The sequence below is a fragment of the Siphateles boraxobius genome, unplaced genomic scaffold (genome assembly GCF_051911475.1).
Source record: "Siphateles boraxobius isolate OS27281-9 unplaced genomic scaffold, OSU_SipBor_1 130, whole genome shotgun sequence".
In the NCBI taxonomy this organism is placed as follows: Eukaryota; Metazoa; Chordata; class Actinopteri; order Cypriniformes; family Leuciscidae; genus Siphateles; species Siphateles boraxobius.
The window spans coordinates 4,667,579-4,685,085 of NW_027508734.1; the positions used below are offsets into that span (position 1 = coordinate 4,667,579).

The 17,507-nt window shown below is 38.4% G+C and overlaps 1 protein-coding gene across 1 annotated transcript in view; it reads left to right on the forward strand.

Moving 5' to 3' along the window:
• LOC143736438 (basement membrane-specific heparan sulfate proteoglycan core protein-like) overlaps positions 1-17,507 on the forward strand; it is a 386,240-nt gene that overhangs the window by 293,821 nt on the left and 74,912 nt on the right. The window lies entirely within an intron of this gene.

A 17,507-nucleotide genomic window follows, 5' to 3' on the forward strand; every position in this document is an offset into this window, starting at 1 on the left:
ACCTTGTCTATGAAACCGGGAATTGATGTTTTATCATGTGATTAACAGAAAAAGAGACCTCTCTGATGTTTGAGGATCTTCTGACATTCATGACCGGTGCTGATGCTGTCCCTCCTCTTGGCTTTCCCAAAAAAGCTGAAATTGGCTTTTACACTCAAGAAGATGGATGCCGGAGACTGCCTTATGCATCAACATGCTCAATGGTGCTTTTCCTTCCAAGAGGGGTACTTGATGAATCAGAGTTAGAAAACCTGCTGATAGATGCAGTAAAAGGCTCAGTTGGGTTTGGAAAAATTTTGATCTGGTATAATATTCTGAATCTTGCTCTTGATCATGTTCTTGATCATGCTGACATGGTTTTCCAAATGTTCAATATACAGTATTAGAGTAATAGTTGACCTCAAAATGAAAATTATCCCATAATTCATTCACCCTCAAGTCATCCTAGTTGTATATGACTTTCTTCTTTCAGTCGAACACAATTCTATTAATATTAAATCAAATTCTAAATAAAAATAGAAAAGTCCTATACAATTAGGATGACTTGAGGGTGAGGAAATTATGGGATAATTTTCATTCTGGGGTTAACTATTCTTTACAAATATAGACATGTTTGTCCAAAGGCTATAGTTCACCTCTAACGAAAATTGACATTTTCAATTCAGTTTTAACTTTAAAAATGAGTTGTAGTGACTGTTCTGATAAAAAAAGACTACATTTGCCTGAAAGTTCAAAAACATTTCAATAGTTTATTGTTACACAATTTACAGAGGACATACTGAGAACACAACTGTATTTGTCTGTAAAATACTTGGACTAAATTGACTGTTTTATGGATTCATTTTACTAACCTAAAAGGTTAAAAATATATCTAATGGATTTTGAAAATTACAGTACAAAATTAAAGTTTGTATCTGAATTCTTGTGTCATGTGTGTAAATTTGTATTATGTGTAGCGTGATGATATATAGTTAAATACAAATAAGTAGTGCTGTATTCCATAGTTTCCATCATCTGATAAGGGATCCAGCAATGTTTGAAGGTTATCAGTATCTGCAACACTAACTCTAAAAGTGCTTTCTGGAACTGTGATGGCCCGTGTGTCAGTCTCATCTTCCCCTACAAAGTCAATGCCATAGTATTCTATGTCAGATGCATTAAGGACAAGGTTTGGCTCAATAATCATACCAGAATTCCACAATGCCAGTGGACTCATGGCACCCTCCGTTCTTGGATTGTGATAATTCCATTGTCTGACAAACTCATCACAGGACCGCTGAATTCTCCCAAGAAAGACATAGTGCAAGGTCCAGAAGTGCATCTCATTTTCTGGGTGTAGAATGTCCACATGCTCCATGTATTGAAATAGCTGCCTATAAAAGTCCGATACAACCCTGTTTACATCCCCCAAGAGACGCTCAATTCTTTGGTTGTGCACACTTCTTCCCACAATAAAACTTCCTCGGTCTGCGCCTCTTCTTTCTATCATGTACTGTGCAACATGTACATTTTCCATACCTCTGTCTCCCCTCACTCTTAAAGGTAAACCAAACTGAGAGACACCGTTTTGAAAAAATGACAGTACTGTGTTGGCACGATTGTTTGTGGCACATCTCAAATAAATAATCGTTCTGCTGAATCCATCGATGCAGCCATGAAGAACAAATCTCACTGAAATCAGTTTGTGGTTACAGTCAATATGCCTTTAAAATAAATAAAAAGAGGATTAATTTGACAGAGGAAATTGAAGCATAAGTACCGTGTAGAGATAACTCTTTAAGGTAATAATTGCAGGTTACCGCTTTTTACAGTGAATAAAAAAATATGATTTTATAATCAAGCTCTTGGCTGCCCAGAACTGCAATTCAACTTAATACTTACATAAATGTAAACGGCATCATTTGTCAGGCAACTTTTATTATTAACAACCAATAAATAATTGGTTGTTAATAATAAAAGTTGCCTGAAAAATTGTTGTTTATAAATGAAATTGAGACAAATACTGGTAGGCTACACGCCGCAATATGAACAATTAAAAAAAATATATATTTTCTTGATATTGATTTGTCAGTGGTACAATATTTCATTGTCCAGTTTACATACCATAAATGATTTGATCCTCTCACATTGTACACTCTTCTTCTAATGAGCCGTCTTCTTCGAATCAAAGTTCCTGCTGGGTCCATAAGACGGATCCTCTCTCTAACCCGATGCCTTTGGACTCTAAACCCCCTTCCTATAATGCTTCCTTGAAATTAAACAAAGAAAATGAAAACATAAAAATAAAATACATTTCTGAAATATAATTTATAAAAATTTTATTGAAACAGATTTTTTAAAATAGTATAAGTAAATAATGTGCAGCCTACCTTGTACTAGTCTTTCACCAACATTTGAAGTGTGTGCAGTGATGTCTCGAATTATGTCATCCAGCTGACTGTTTGGAATTGCATCATAATTGTTGAGTAGTCCAAAGACAGCACGCCTTCGAGAAAGGGTCGACAAACCAATGCCAAGGACGTTTGCTATGGAAACCCATGACATACCAGTTGTCCTCAACTGTAAAAGTTGTTCAGCTGTGATGTGATATCTGGAAGTTAGAATTAAAATGTGATGGTTTCACTATTCCTAAGACAATAACAAATGTATTTTACCTTTATAGTTCACCCCAAAAAATGAAAATTGTGTCATCATTTACTCACCCTTAAGTTGTTCCAACCCTGTATGATTTTTTTCTGCTGAACAGTGAACCCAGAAGATATTTCACAGAAGAATGCCAGTTACTAATAAAATGATGGATCCCATTGACTTCCATAGCATAAAAAAAAAACTATGGAAGTCAATGGGACCCATCAACTGACAGATTCCCCTGTGTCACTGCACAGCAGATTTTGATTTAAATGAACCTAAAGAAAAAGCCTTGAAAATTTAATAATTGCAAAACTGCTATGTCAAACTTAAAATTAACATTACCTTGGCCGTCCCCTGGTATGTAAAATTGGTAGTGAAAATGGGGCGTTCACAGGAGGGTTGAAAATATGGTCCACCAGAAGACATAAGTCTTGTATAGCCTCTTGAAGTTCATTGATTGTGGTGACGAGGTCAAGGTCATTCTAAAACATTATACAGATATATATATATATATAGTGTGTGTGTGTGTGTGTGTATTCAGGTTGATTGGGAGGGATACAATGGCAAAAAGTGTCCAAATCACACTGAATTCACTCTATAAATCAATATCACAAAATATCAATAACATAAAATCGATCTTTAGTTTTAACATTTTATTCAAAATTAACAAATTATTATTTTAATTATGGAATTCAGACATAAAAACTTAAAGTCTACAAATGATGGCTAAATGCAAAACTTACTACAATAATAAAATACATTAGGCAGGCCTACCTGAACATGTAAACTGTCCGATATAATTACCAGAAGGTTGGCGTGCTCCTCAAGACGACTACGATATTGAAAGTCATTGAAGTTTCTGCTTTGTACAGCTCTTTCCGTAGCCTCTATACATGTGTGCAGTTCTTCAAAGTATCGAGTACACTACTCTTTACTAACACTATTAAAGATAATGAACATAAGAAATGTATGCATTTCATCTTTCTGTCTTCTGTAGGGAAAAACTCCTAAACTTCAGCAGAGAAAAACGCCTAAACTTCAGCAGAAAACCAATTTTTTTGTACGGAAGGAGGGGTTTCTTTATTGTACATTTATTTGCATGTATGTATGGTTTGCGCTGCGCTGTTTAAATTGGTCAGCGCAGCGCTGGTGAGGATTGTTCGCGCCGCGCTGCCCATTGGGTGTCGCTAGGAAACAAGTCCGCGCTGCGCTGACGAATCGGCCGCGCGGCTCGGACCACTGAACAGCGCAGATGACATGTCAGCGCGGCGCGAGCTCTGTAAACCCCCGCTGTCTCGTCCCACTTTTGGTTTGTTTGGCTTCCCATAGTGGAATCCTGCTCGCGCGCAGCGGGCTTCTGCTCGCGGAGTGCTGTTTTGCTCGCGCAGTGGATTCCTGCTCGCTCAGCTGATTTCTGCTCCCTCGAGTCTACATGACTTTTGACAATTTGGGGGCGGAAACCAAGGAGGGCACTGACCCTCTTATGATTGGTCACTTTCATCGTAATCGCAACCACAGGGACATCTTTGTACCTTGATGGACAGCTCTCATTACAGGAAGTCAGAGTCAAAGGATCTGACGGAGTTTTTCTATTTTTAGTTTTTTTTTTAAATGAATTTAAACTGTATATACAATCCTTAAAAACTTTGAAAGGTCCTAAAGCACAAAAAATATATGATACCCTAAAACACTTCCCAACTAAGATAAATGGATGAACAAAGACTGAATTCTCCCCTTATGTCATGTTATATTATAATTCCTTACCGTTTATTTATTAAAATGTTTATTTTGCTTACAAATATCCTTATTTTTGTACTAAGACTACATTTATATTCTTGTTGTATTAAGAGCTGCTCCCTCTGACTATATTGTCCTTGTATCCTATTCTAAAGAAAAGGAAGTTATGCAGCCATGTTTGTCTGTAAATCTTGATATTTCAATAAAAAAAAAAAAAAACTCCGTCAGATACTTTGACTCCGTGCTTCCTGTAATGAGAGCTGTCAATCAAAGTACAAAGATGTCCCTGTGGTTGTGATTACGATTAAAGTGACCAATCATAAGAGGGTCAGTGCCCTCCTTGGTTCCGCCCCCAAATTGTCAAAAGTCATGTAGACTCGAGGGAGCAGAAATCAGCTGAGCGAGCAGGAATCCACTGCGCGAGCAAAACAGCACTCCGCGAGCAGAAGCCCGCTGCGCGCGAGCAGGATTCCACTGTACAAGCAGAGTTAACCTATGAGAGTATGCCAGGCGCTCGCTCGCAGCTACCTGTACACCTCTCGGTTGTTGAATTTGTGCGCGAGTACTTTTATCATGCCAGCTGAAGGTTCATTTTTGCGCATGTGAAATAACATAATATGCTCGTGAGCATGTCTTACACGCTCATAACTTTTGACTAAAAAATAACGCCATACTACTGCACTTACACGGACTTCAAAATAAAAGCATGTGAGGTAAGTGGCAGATGCTCTTGTAAAACAAAATAAAAATACAGTGTCAACATTTTGTATTCAGCGAAAAACATTAATAAACCAAAACATAAACAAATAAAGAGTTTTTTAGCTCAGGTTTAACATTTGGCTCAGGTTTAGTAAGAGTCCCCTTTTTGTGAAAACTGTTGAGATTTATAAATATTGTGCTCTCATTTATATTTGATTTGTTTACTTTTTTCATTTTTTTCTTTGAACTTAGGCAATCATATTGCAGAGTGTGAAGTGGTTTCAATTGTTCTGAAAAATAACTTCGCAGAGATCTTTGATGCCAGAAATAATTAGACTTTATTTTCGAACGCCGTTCCGTTCCATAGAACGGCGATCTAACGCTCTGGCCCTCCGGCATTCCAGTGCGCTCCCGAGTGTATTTTGGTTCAGAGTTATATACATACATCTTCTTCCAAAGAAGGTAACACACCCTATAGATAGTTTTGGGTAAATATCTCATACCATGTGACTTCTCAGAATAGAATTGACATTCAGGGTATTTTTACAGAAGGTCTTGCAGCCTTCAAAGTCACCTAGACAGAGTCCTATTAGAGGAAACTCATACAAGAAATAATTGTTTATTCTTATATAGCTAAATTACTTAGTTTCTAAATAATAAAATCTTCAACAAGTGTATGTCATGTGACCTAATCAGTGACTGAATGAATGCACATGTGTTTGTTTAAATAAAGTGCGCCAGTCAGAAAGAGACAGGTTGATGTGAAACAGTATTCCCTGTTGTCTGCGTAAGTTACTCTGCTAACAGGTTATGGGCCCAGAATACGGGTGTTAAATCGCTGGGTAAAAGTCGCAACGAAAACGGGTGTACCCGAGTTTCAGTTTGTAAGAGAAGAGACAATATTTTCTACAAATATGAGCAGAAAGACAAAAGCAGCGGTACCGACGAGCCGCTGGTCAAGGCTTGTCTTTGACGGAGATGAGAAGAATTATGAGCTATGGGAGACGAATTTTTTGGGTCACCTTTGTTTGCAAGGACTAAAAGAGACTATTTTAAATGAACCTTCTGTCGAAGATGAGGAAGACGAGACGAAAAACGCCGAAGCCTATGCTGAGCTGATACAGTTCCTGGCTGGATGACAAAAGCCGAACTTTTGGCTTTTTCACTTTTGGTGACTGTACGGCTGCAAGTGCTGACATTATCTGTTACCGGTGTGGCACAAAAGGCCATAAAGCGAACACATGCCGGCGTAAACAGTGGTGGAGTCAATGTAAAAATACCACTCACCGCGATGCAACCTGCAGACGGAGAAAACCGCGGGATAACGCAAGAAAAGTGTCCGAGGAGCCGGGTGACGACAAGGAATATGTTTTTCGGGCAAGCGACGCTGAGATGTGGAGGCATGAGGACGAGAGAAGAGGCCTAATGGTGGATGCAGGTGCAACTTCACACATCATCACAGACATCGCAAAGTTCCGGTGGTTTGACAGCAGTTTCCAAGCTGACACACACTGTGTGGAGTTGGCTGACGTCACCAGGTGCAAAGGAGTCGCTAAGAGCAGAGGAGACGCGGGGGGATTGCGCAAGATGGCGTCCTGCTAAGTTTACATTCATCGGGCTCCGCTGACAAATCTAATTTTAACAGCCAAACTACACTACGTACAATCTTGTTACGTGTTTATGTTTACATAAATACTTCATAGTGCTCCTCGATAACCTAAAAATGAAATCTGCTGCTGACAAAAGGAAGGAAAAAGAGATGTCGCGTGCTTCACGTGTGTCCGAGAGCTTCCACAGCTATTCGTCTCCCGGTGAAATCCTCGTATCTACCCCGCTTCCAGAGAGCCCAGGTAAGCCCCCATCAAAGAAAGGCAAAGCAGAAGACGATGCCGTGGTTTCCACTCTCTCACAGCTCATAAATAGTCGCTCGGATGCCCTGGAGAAAATGGTGGGTGACAACGCGCTTAAAATTGAAGGGCTAAAAAAGACGGTGGACTTTGTATGTGCTGAGTTGAATGATATTAAGGGGAAAGTCGGCCACATCGAAGTTAGACTAAATACTGAAGAAAAAAAGATGGAGCTCTGCGAAATGAGAATTGCAGACATGGAAAGATACTCTCGCCGCTGGAACCTGCGCTTGCATGGAGTACCTGAAAAGGAAAATGAAAATGCCAGAACCGAATCTATCCGCATCTGTACAGCCATTTTTCCAGAGGAGAGCAAAACTCTTTCAGATAAGATCGACACTGTCCACCGCATAGGGAAGAGGCTTCTGAATACTTCAAGGCCGCGCGCGATCATCATTCAGTTTTCCTCACGTGTTATGAGAGATGGTGTGTGGAGAGCGGCGAAATCCTCAGAGTTCCTGCGGGCGAACGGTCTTCGATTTACTGAGGATCTTACTGCTTTTGACCGAGAAAGGAGGCAGTTGCTGTGTCCGGCTGTTGAAAAGGCCCGCAAGGAGGGGAAAAGGGCACATTTTGTCGGACACCGTGCATTCATTGAAGGCTCTGAAATTAACCCCGTGTAACCTTGTTCAGACAGTTCATCTCTTTCCAAATAACGTTGAGCTTTTTTGAGCTCTTCCTTTTCGTTATGGAGCAGGACTATTGATGGCTGTAAGCGTGCCTGATATGGCCTTGTAGTCAGCTGCTTTTGCGTTTCCAACCTAAGTAAACTCGGTTATTTGCTGTTCATTGTTCAAAGAGTTATTTTTGTATGTCTATTTCTATTATTTCTCTCAATGCCAGGGGTCTAAGAGACATTACTAAACGGAAGGCTTTGTTTTTGTATGCCAAATCGTTCAAGACTGATTTTTGTTTTTTTCAAGAGTCCCACTCCGTTGCCAGCGATACTGCTTTTTGGAAAAATCAGTGGAACAATGATGTTTGGATGGGTCACGGTTCGGAGCGTTCAGCTGGTGTTCTGACTATGAAAAAACTCTTTGCAGGGGACGTTCTGCACTACTTTAGCGACCCGAATGGACATTTTCTGCTTATGGTTATTAGTTTAAATAATACTGTGGTAATACTAATTAACATCTATGGGTATAATAGTTCTCGTGAGAATGATCTACTGATTGATGCGATAGAAGGGAAAATTCTGCTGTGGCTTAATGCTTACCCAAATGCCTTAGTTTTCATTGGTGGGGACTTTAATATTGTAACTGACAATAATCTCGATAGACTGCCACCTAAACAGTCTGCCTCTGCTAATCCTAAATTAAAAATATTAATGTATAAATTTGATATTATTGATATTTGGAGGGAAAAGTTTCCGAATATTAAATCCTATACTTGGAGTAATAAAAATTGTTCTAGACAGTCCCGAATAGACTACTGGCTTGTTTCACAATCTGTTAGGGATTTTAATGTTTCTGTTAGCATTCTCGCTTCACCCATGACTGATCATAAAGCAACTCTTATCCAATCCCCTCTATCATCAGTTATTTCTTCTTCAAGACCTAGAGCCTCTTATTGGAAACTTAACTCTTCTTTGCATAAGCATGATCAATTAAGGAAAGATATTTTATTCTTGATTGAAAATTACTGGATCAAAGCACAAAAGGAGAATAAATACGGTCTCAATTGGGAACTTCTTAAACATGAAATTGGCAAGTGTGCTAGGAATTTTGGCAGTCTTCTAGCTAAACGTAAAAGAATTGAAGAGGAGACTGTCATTTCTAAAATAATGTCTCTCTCTGGGAAAATGCAGGATGGTTTATCAGAAACTGAATTGTCAGAATTTATTGATCTGCAAACTCAGTTAGACTCAGTTTATAAGAATAAGGCAGAGGGCGCTTTTATTCACTCTAGAAGAAGATGGTTAGAGCAAGGAGAACAAAGTACAGCATATTTCTTCAGAATGGAAAAAAATATTTTTAGAAATTTAACTATTAACTCTTTAAATTTAAACAGCACAGTTATTTCTGATCCTAAGGAAATCGGCACATTTTGTGCAAACTTCTATTCAAATCTTTATAACTCTAAATATTGCAAAGACTCAGCTTTGTCTTTTTTCCAGTCTTTGAAAGATATTAGGACAATATCTGATGAAGATAAGAACATTTGCGATAGTGATATATCCATCAATGAAATAATTGAGTCTATTGAAGCTTTAAAGAACAATAAGTCTCCGGGCACAGATGGGCTGACAGCCGAATTGTATAAAAGTTTTGCTGTTGAGTTAGCACCTTTCCTGCTTGAAACTTATTTGGAGAGTATTGCATCTAAGACACTTCCGCCTACCTTATCTCAGGGATTACTTACTTTAATACCTAAACCTAAGAAAGACATTCTTTTGATTGACAATTGGCGTCCAATCTGTTTATTAAACTGTGATTATAAGATATTAGCTTTGTTACTGGCCAAAAGACTTAAACGGGTTCTGGACTCAATAATAGACGAAACTCAGTCAGGCTTCATCCCCAAAAAGGCATATTGCTAACAATATACGCATTGTTTTAGATTTGTTGGACTATGATGAACTGATTAGAGATGAAAGTTTTATTCTTTTTTTAGATTTTTATAAAGCCTTTGATTCCCTTGAACATGAATTTATTTTACAGTCCCTATATAAATTCGGTTTTGGTGATTTCTTTTGCAAAACAGTCCGAACGTTATACAAAAATGGAAACTGCTCAATTAATCTGAAAGCTGGTACTTCTCCAAGATTTAATGTGTTTAGAGGGGTGCGCCAGGGTTGCCCGGTTTCACCTTATCTGTTCTTGATGGCTGCTCAACTCCTTACTACTTCCCTGTTGAATAGTCAATTGCAAGGGATTAATATAGCAGATAAACAGATTATCATAACTCAATTAGCTGATGATACCACACTCTTTTTAAAAAACGACTTACAGATCCCCATTGCTCTTGATCTTATTAAAGTGTTCTCAAAAGCTTCTGGTCTATCTTTGAATTTAGATAAATGTGAACTCCTTCCCTTAAAGTCTTGTTCTCTTCCATTCCTGCATAATATTCCTGTTAAGTCTCAAGTGAATTATTTGGGTATTACAATTTGTAAAGATGTCAATGCGAGAGGAAAGTTAAACTTTGATCCAGTAATTACTAAAGCTAAGAAAAAGTTAAATTCCTGGCTCCAAAGAGACTTGTCTTTACGAGGAAGAGCCCTCCTCGCCAAAGCGGAGGGTGTTTCTAGATTGACCTACCCTGCTCTTTCTTTACATGTGGACAAGACAATTTGTGTAGAGGTTGATAGAATGCTTTTTGATTTTTTATGGAAACCCAAGAGACATTACATTAAAAAATCAGTTGTCATAAATAGATTTGAACAGGGCGGTTTTAACTTTCTTGATTTTGCTTCTCTGAACAATACGTTTAAGATCAATTGGTTGAGGCAGTTCTTGAATGATTCTGATTCTATATGGAATGCTATTCCAAATTATATTTTTTCTAAAGTTGGCAGTCTCCCCTTTCTATTAGTATTGTTGTAAACTTCTTCCTTCTTCAGTGTAGAAAAACTCAGAAGCGAAAACCAGGAGACTTATTTAAGCAGGATTCTTTATTTGCTGTAGTCTGCTTAGTACCCAAGTCAAGTCTAGTCTAATCTAGTCTTTACATTGTAGTTTATATACATTTCAAGGGGGAGGGATTACATTGTGATGAACAAAGCATGTTAATGAGCTGAGACATGAGAACAGGAAAGGCATAGACTTCTCGTACTGAGATGAGACAAATGGTCTCAGTAATAAAATAACAGGTGTTCAAACTTGCTCAGCATGACTCTTCCCCCAGTAAACAACGAGAACAGGAAAAGCCTAGCCTTCTCGTACTGAGATGGGACAGTCAGGAATATCCCGCTGGGAACCCCTACCGTTTGCAGAGATTTCCTGGTCTCATCATTTCTAAACTTTCTCAATATAAAATACTATTGTATTGGAAATCTAAATTAAACATTTAAATAAATTTGTAATCCTACATTTCCCCCTTTGAGAGTTCTAAATAACTCTCACAAAATACAAATTTAGACACTTAAAAGTTAATTCTTGTAACTTGTGATTGTTACAGGCACATGCTTCTGTGTTGCTGTTTCTGCAATTGCATGCTGACACAGAAACAAACATGCAAATTTAGGGTCCGTGAAGTTCTTAAGGGTATTAGTCTTTTCTGTTTGGAACTGTCATTTCCTTGTGAGGGGCGTGAGTCATTTGTTGAATGAAACACTTGATACTGTGGACGCATAGATAGTACGCTAGTAGAAGAAATAACAGCAGAATTGCTATTTCCTTTCCTTTCCATATCCACAGTTTACCTAACAAGTTTCCGAACCATGAATAATTATCTTCAGTCATCTGGTGTAATTTTGCTGAAAGATCAAGAATGTCTTGTTGGATTTTGTTCAAGTTCTCTGTTGGATCCATTAAAACCCGGTGCAGCACTCAGGTCCGATGATGGTGCAGGCTCCTCCTTGCGTTGCTAGAATGTAATCTAAGGCCACTCTGTTCTGTAAGATCATTATCTTGTGCGAAGCGAGAGTGTCTGTGATGTTACTGGTACGACAATCTTGATCATGTTGATGGATGACTGAAGGTTTCGTATGTGAGTCTCTGCGTTGTGTATTTTTTTCTTTTTCTTTTCTTTATCCTTTTGTGATAGTTGGCTCGGAAGTGGGTCAAGTTGTTTCTTGAGGTTTTCTTGTGGCTTCATACGCAGATGACGAGGTCAGTGCGTATGGGTCTCGGGAAGTCATCAGTGGTATCTGCACAGAGTAAGAAAGAAAACAAAAGACAGGAGAGCAGTATTTGTTCAAACACTAGGGTTGTAAACTTTTCCGAGTCTGCTAAGCAGTAGAGCAGTATTTGTTCAAACACTAGGGTTGTAAACTTTTTCTGGGTCTGCTATTGTTGTTCCATCTTTCCCTATTTCTTAATTCCTTTGACACCTAAAGAATGCAGTGAGTTGAGGATGGATTAATGGATGGGAAGGCCTATGAGGGATTTTTCACCGAAGGGTTGGCCTCCGACGCCTGTTGCAATCGGTTCTTCCCTCGGCTCCCCACTGGTTCGTGTCCTATCCTATCCCTGTTGGAGCAGGAACAACCTTACAGTGTGACAAATGAGTCCAGGTTTTCCTTCCCTGACACAATACTGCAGCTGCTGTAATCAACATCACTTGATGTGGCCCATGTCACTTTGGTTCTAATGGAGGAAACGTCTTTGTACAGATCAATTATTGATTCAGGAGGCATCATTTTCTTCTGTGCTGCACCTGAACACACTTGTACAGTTGCATAGAAACAAGCCTGTTTAGCTGCCATATCAGCAAGAGCATTACCTTTAGCTTCCGTAGTATTAGTTGTGAGATGTGCTTTCACTTTGATCACTGCTAATTTCTTTGGAAGTTTCATGGAAAACATTAGATCTTTCACTAATTCAGCATGCTTAATGGGGGATCCCGCAGAAGTTAGAAACTGCCTGGTTTGCCAAATGACACCAAAATCATGAATTACCCCAAAAGCATATCTGGAATCTGTGTAGATATTAGCAACTGATCCTGAAGCTAGCGTGCATGCTCTTGTTAGGGCTACTAGTTCTGCAGCTTGAGCTGAAAAATGATCTGGAAGACGTCCTGAAGCTAACACTTCCGTGGTGGACGTTACTGCATAACCTGCTTGTCTGTTACCTTTTTCTTTTACTTCACTCATAGGTGTATATGTAAGCGTAACACAATCGTGAGTAATTTCTCCTTCATCCTCTAACAAAACTTCAGTCATAGCAGACATCATACATGAGGACGGATTTGTGACAGGTGCACGCTGTAAGACAATATTTGGCATTATTGTGGACACTGCATGAGGGCTTTTTTCATTTACAGTCTGATCTAACACTATTAATGATGAAAGGCCTGTGCTGTAAAATAACATTTAAGGCTGTGAGTCTACTTTAACCAGTGTCCCCCAAAGGAAAAACTGAGATAGTCACTTTCCTTTTGTTCTCTTAAACAAAACCCGAAGTCTTTTATCTCTGTTGCAAGTTAGTGGGGAAATAAAGCACTCACAGCCCAACTGGTTAACAACTAAAACAGCTGCCCAACGAGCTTAATGACGAGGGGAGGGGCTGCTTCAGAGCAGCCAGCAGGCTGAGCAGAAGCTGAGTTACATTGTTAGTTTCTCTAACATTCTTTTTGTTTTTTCTACACTCTTTTCCCCAATGTCCATGTTTACCACAATAATAAAAACTACTGCCCTCTCTCTTAGGACATTTGCGTTTCTGTTGCTTCTCTGCGTTGACCTTAAAGGATGCTGCTGCAATTTTTTCTCTTTCCTTGACATCAGAGTCTCTTTCCCATGCAGCCAAACTGTCTAAGTTGTTTTGTATGGTTCTAGTGGACCATGTTAAGTCTAAGCAAGGCAATACTTTTCTATGTTCTGACAACAGACCATCAAACCATGTGCGAACTAGGGGACCATTATCTTCTAGCACCTTCTCTGAAGTGTCAGCTATACCACTGTATGCTGCTGCTGACTAGCAAAATCTTTGAGTGTACTCACTAACAGTTTCACCCTTCTTCTGTAAACAACTAGTGATCTTCGACCAGTCAATTTTAGGTCCAACAATGTTCTTCAACGCTTTCAGAACTCCCTCTCTCAATTCATCTTTTCTGGCATGTTGTAGTTCAGAAGTAACAGCTGACTCAAAACTGTTGAATTCAGATTCAGTTAGAATTTGTGACATCAGCTGTGTGACTTCTGCCAACGACATGTCGTAAAGACGCATTTTACTGATCAATGCCCTTCTAAATTCAGAAACATCAGTGCGTACTGAAGGTAAGCTTTGGGATAGTCTTTCTATGTCTCTAGGTCCGAGTGCTTTAGCAACAGTTTGGTTTTGGACAACAGAAGAGTTGGGAGGAACACTTTCGGTTCCCTCAATTCCCTGAGATCTTCTTGCAACACAAACCTTTACTGAATCTACAGGCTTATCAGTTACTGATGGGATGTCTACATCTGTTTCAAAGAATGCTTTTAAGTCAGGATAAGTTTCATCTGACTGTTGGTCTTCTGAGTCACATTTGGTTGAGGCCTTGTTATGGCCCACCTTAGTGTGCATTTGTTTGTTCTGTTCTTTTAATTTAGCTATACACCTAGATTGTTCTTGTGCAATGGATAAGCTAAATTCCATGTGACAGAAAATAATGCCTTTTATGTTTCTCTTCCTGATACATGCACCCAACACCTTCTTGCATTCTTCAATAGACCATACTTTTTCTGGGTGAATACCAAATTTCTTTCTCAAATCCAATCTGACTGACTCAGTCACTATGGAGTCCATCTGTTCTCCTAACAGTGTTTTAAATTCACTATCTGACCACAAAGGAGTAGCAAGACCACCTTTTTTAGTTGTGGAGATTAGTCTAGCACTTTTCTTAATCATTTTGTGGATTTCTTTGTTACCACACAAATCACAAACTATTAGAATGTTACGCTAATCTTCCCTAAAAGAAAAATGCAAAAGGATCTTTCACCGTCTTAACTTTAAGAGGATAAAACAAACAAAAACACTAAATCTTCTCTGATCAAAAGAGGCTACACTCGATAACACAGTTAACCTTCTTTGCCCAGAGCAAAGGGTAACACACAAAATATTAGCATGTTACACTAATCTTCTCTAAAAGGAAATGCAAAGGATCTTTAACCTTCCTAACTTTTAGAGGATAAACACATCCCTGTTTGAACAGAGGTTCACCAATATTAACACGTAATGTTAACCTTCCCTGCCTGAAAACAGAGGGTACAATATATTAGCACTTGATGCTAATCTTCCCTAATTTTATAGAGGATAAAACACTTCCCTGGAAAAGCAGAGGGTAAACCGTATTAACATGTACGTTAATCTTCCCTGCCTGAAAAACAGAGGATACATTTCATCTCTAAAAGCAACTTTAGAGGATAACTTTAGTTAACAAACCCTACAGCTGTCTGTTAACCTCTTCTCTGATGGCACAGAGGATAATTTTTACTGGTTTTTCAACGGTTCTTTGAATGGAGTGAAACTCACCAAATTTTTGTTGTATGGAAAAATTCCGTCTGGAAACTCAGTCAGAGATCTTTGTTGAGCTTGGTTCTGGAACTCAGTTAGCTTTGTTGAGATCTTTGTTGAGATTCAGTTCTGGAACACAGTCAGCTTTGTTGAGATCTTTGTTGAGATTCAGTTCGCGAACTCAGGCAGCTTTGTTGAGATCTTTCTGGATTCAAAAGATTCAGTCTGGAACTGGAAAGTCAGATCTTTGTTGAGATCTTTGAGCTTTGAAGTTTCAAAAGTTCATTCTTTGTTGAGTTTCAGTTTCTCCATCCGGGTCACTGCAGCATCTGTTGTAAACTTCTTCCTTCTTCAGTGTAGAAAAACTCAGAAGCGAAAACCAGGAGACTTATTTAAGCAGGATTCTTTATTTGCTGTAGTCTGCTTAGTACCCAAGTCAAGTCTAGTCTAATCTAGTCTTTACATTGTAGTTTATATACATTTCAAGGGGGAGGGATTACATTGTGATGAACAAAGCATGTAAATGAGCTGAGACATGAGAACAGGAAAGGCATAGACTTCTCGTACTGAGATGAGACAAATGGTCTCAGTAATAAAATAACAGGTGTTCAAACTTGCTCAGCATGACTCTTCACCCGGTAAACAACGAGAACAGGAAAAGCCTAGCCTTTTCGTACTGAGATGGGACAGTCAGGAATATCCCGCTGGGAACCCCTACCGTTTGCAGAGATTTCCTGGTCTCATCATTTCTAAACTTTCTCAATATAAAATACTATTGTATTGGAAATCTAAATTAAACATTTAAATAAATTTGTAATCCTACAGTATGCAATTATAATATCTCTAAATTGCCCATCAAATTGTCAAATTTCCAAAGGCAGGTGCTTCTGGCCTGGCACTTGATTTATAAACACAATTTTAGTCCCCAGAGGTATTTTATTTGGAATAACCATGATATCCGATATAAAAATAAAACACTTTTCCTTTCAGATTGGTTTAATAATAATATTATTTTGGATTCTCAACTTGTAAATTCAAATGGTCATTTGTTTTCTTATACTGAATTCTTGACGAAATATTGTATTCCTGTCACCCCACGAGACTTTGCCATAGTGATGGATGCCATCCCCAGTGGAGCTATTGCACTTTTAAGAAACTCAGCTGATTCTTTACTCTCTTCTACCTCTTGGATGCATCCATGCGAAACTGCAATAGGGAAGATCTGTTTTTTATCCTGTCCCTCTTCTAGGAATAGAAAGATTAGACATCTTTTTCAGAGTGATATTATAACTGTCCCTTCTGTAATTTCATATTGGAGTAATAGCTTTAATGATATTCCTTGGAAGAAAGTGTGGTCTCTATCCAATAAATATTTAATCACTAATAAGGTTAAAGAGGTATCATTCAAGTTGTTGCATCGATTTTACCCAGTCAAAGTCTTTATCAAAAGAATGTTTCCAGAGTTGGATCCCCTTTGCTCCTTCTGTGGAGTGGAAGACGAGTCTGTTCCTCATCTCTTTTGGGACTGTATTCATGTAGCTACTTTTTGGGAGAAATTTTGTCTGTTTGTACGTGCTTCTTTATTAGTCAACTTTTCTTTGATGTTTAAGGATGTCTTATTTGGATTTTATAATTCTAACAAAAATCTAAAAGACAAGTATTTTCTTATAAATCTATTTATTTTTCTAGCCAAGTTTTTTGTACACAAGTGTAAGTTTTTGTCTGTCAAACCTCTTTTTATAATTTTTTGCAAAGACCTTAAATGTTATTTGGGTACCATCTCTTCTTCTAACAATGCCAAAGCATTAAAGTCTGTTACAATGTGCACAAAGTATAATATTTCAGCTTTTTTGTAATGAAAACTAAAAGGCTCTCGAGGCTTTTCTCTCTCTCTTGAATTTATTTTAAGTTGTTGTTACCCCTGGCTCAATTTTATGTTTTTATTTTTATCTATTTATTTTTATTATTTTTATTTTTCTTGCTTTTATTTTACTTCCCTTTACTGTCTTTTTGTCTTCTGAATTATTGTTGTTTATTTTTGCTCTTGATTGTGACACTATACTTGATGTTATATTTGTTCAATGAAAAAAATTAAATTAAAAAAAATTTAAAAAAAGCAGAGGAGACGCAGCAGTATGTTTAGCGGACAGCACTGGACGACGTTTCAAAAGAACGCTAAGGAACGCGCTGTACATCCCAACATATCCACAGGACATCTTCTCTGTGAAGGCAGCCACCTCGAACGGAGCAACCGTGATCTTCAGAGAAGGGAAGAACGTTCTGCTGCATAAAGATGGTATGAATTCCCCATACACGTGCACAATAAACTGTACTATTTGCACACAATAGACAACGAGTATAATGACCAATGCAGAAAATGTTATGACTTGCAGACATGGCATGAGATATTAGGTCATTGCAAATATGGGGATGTAATTAAGCT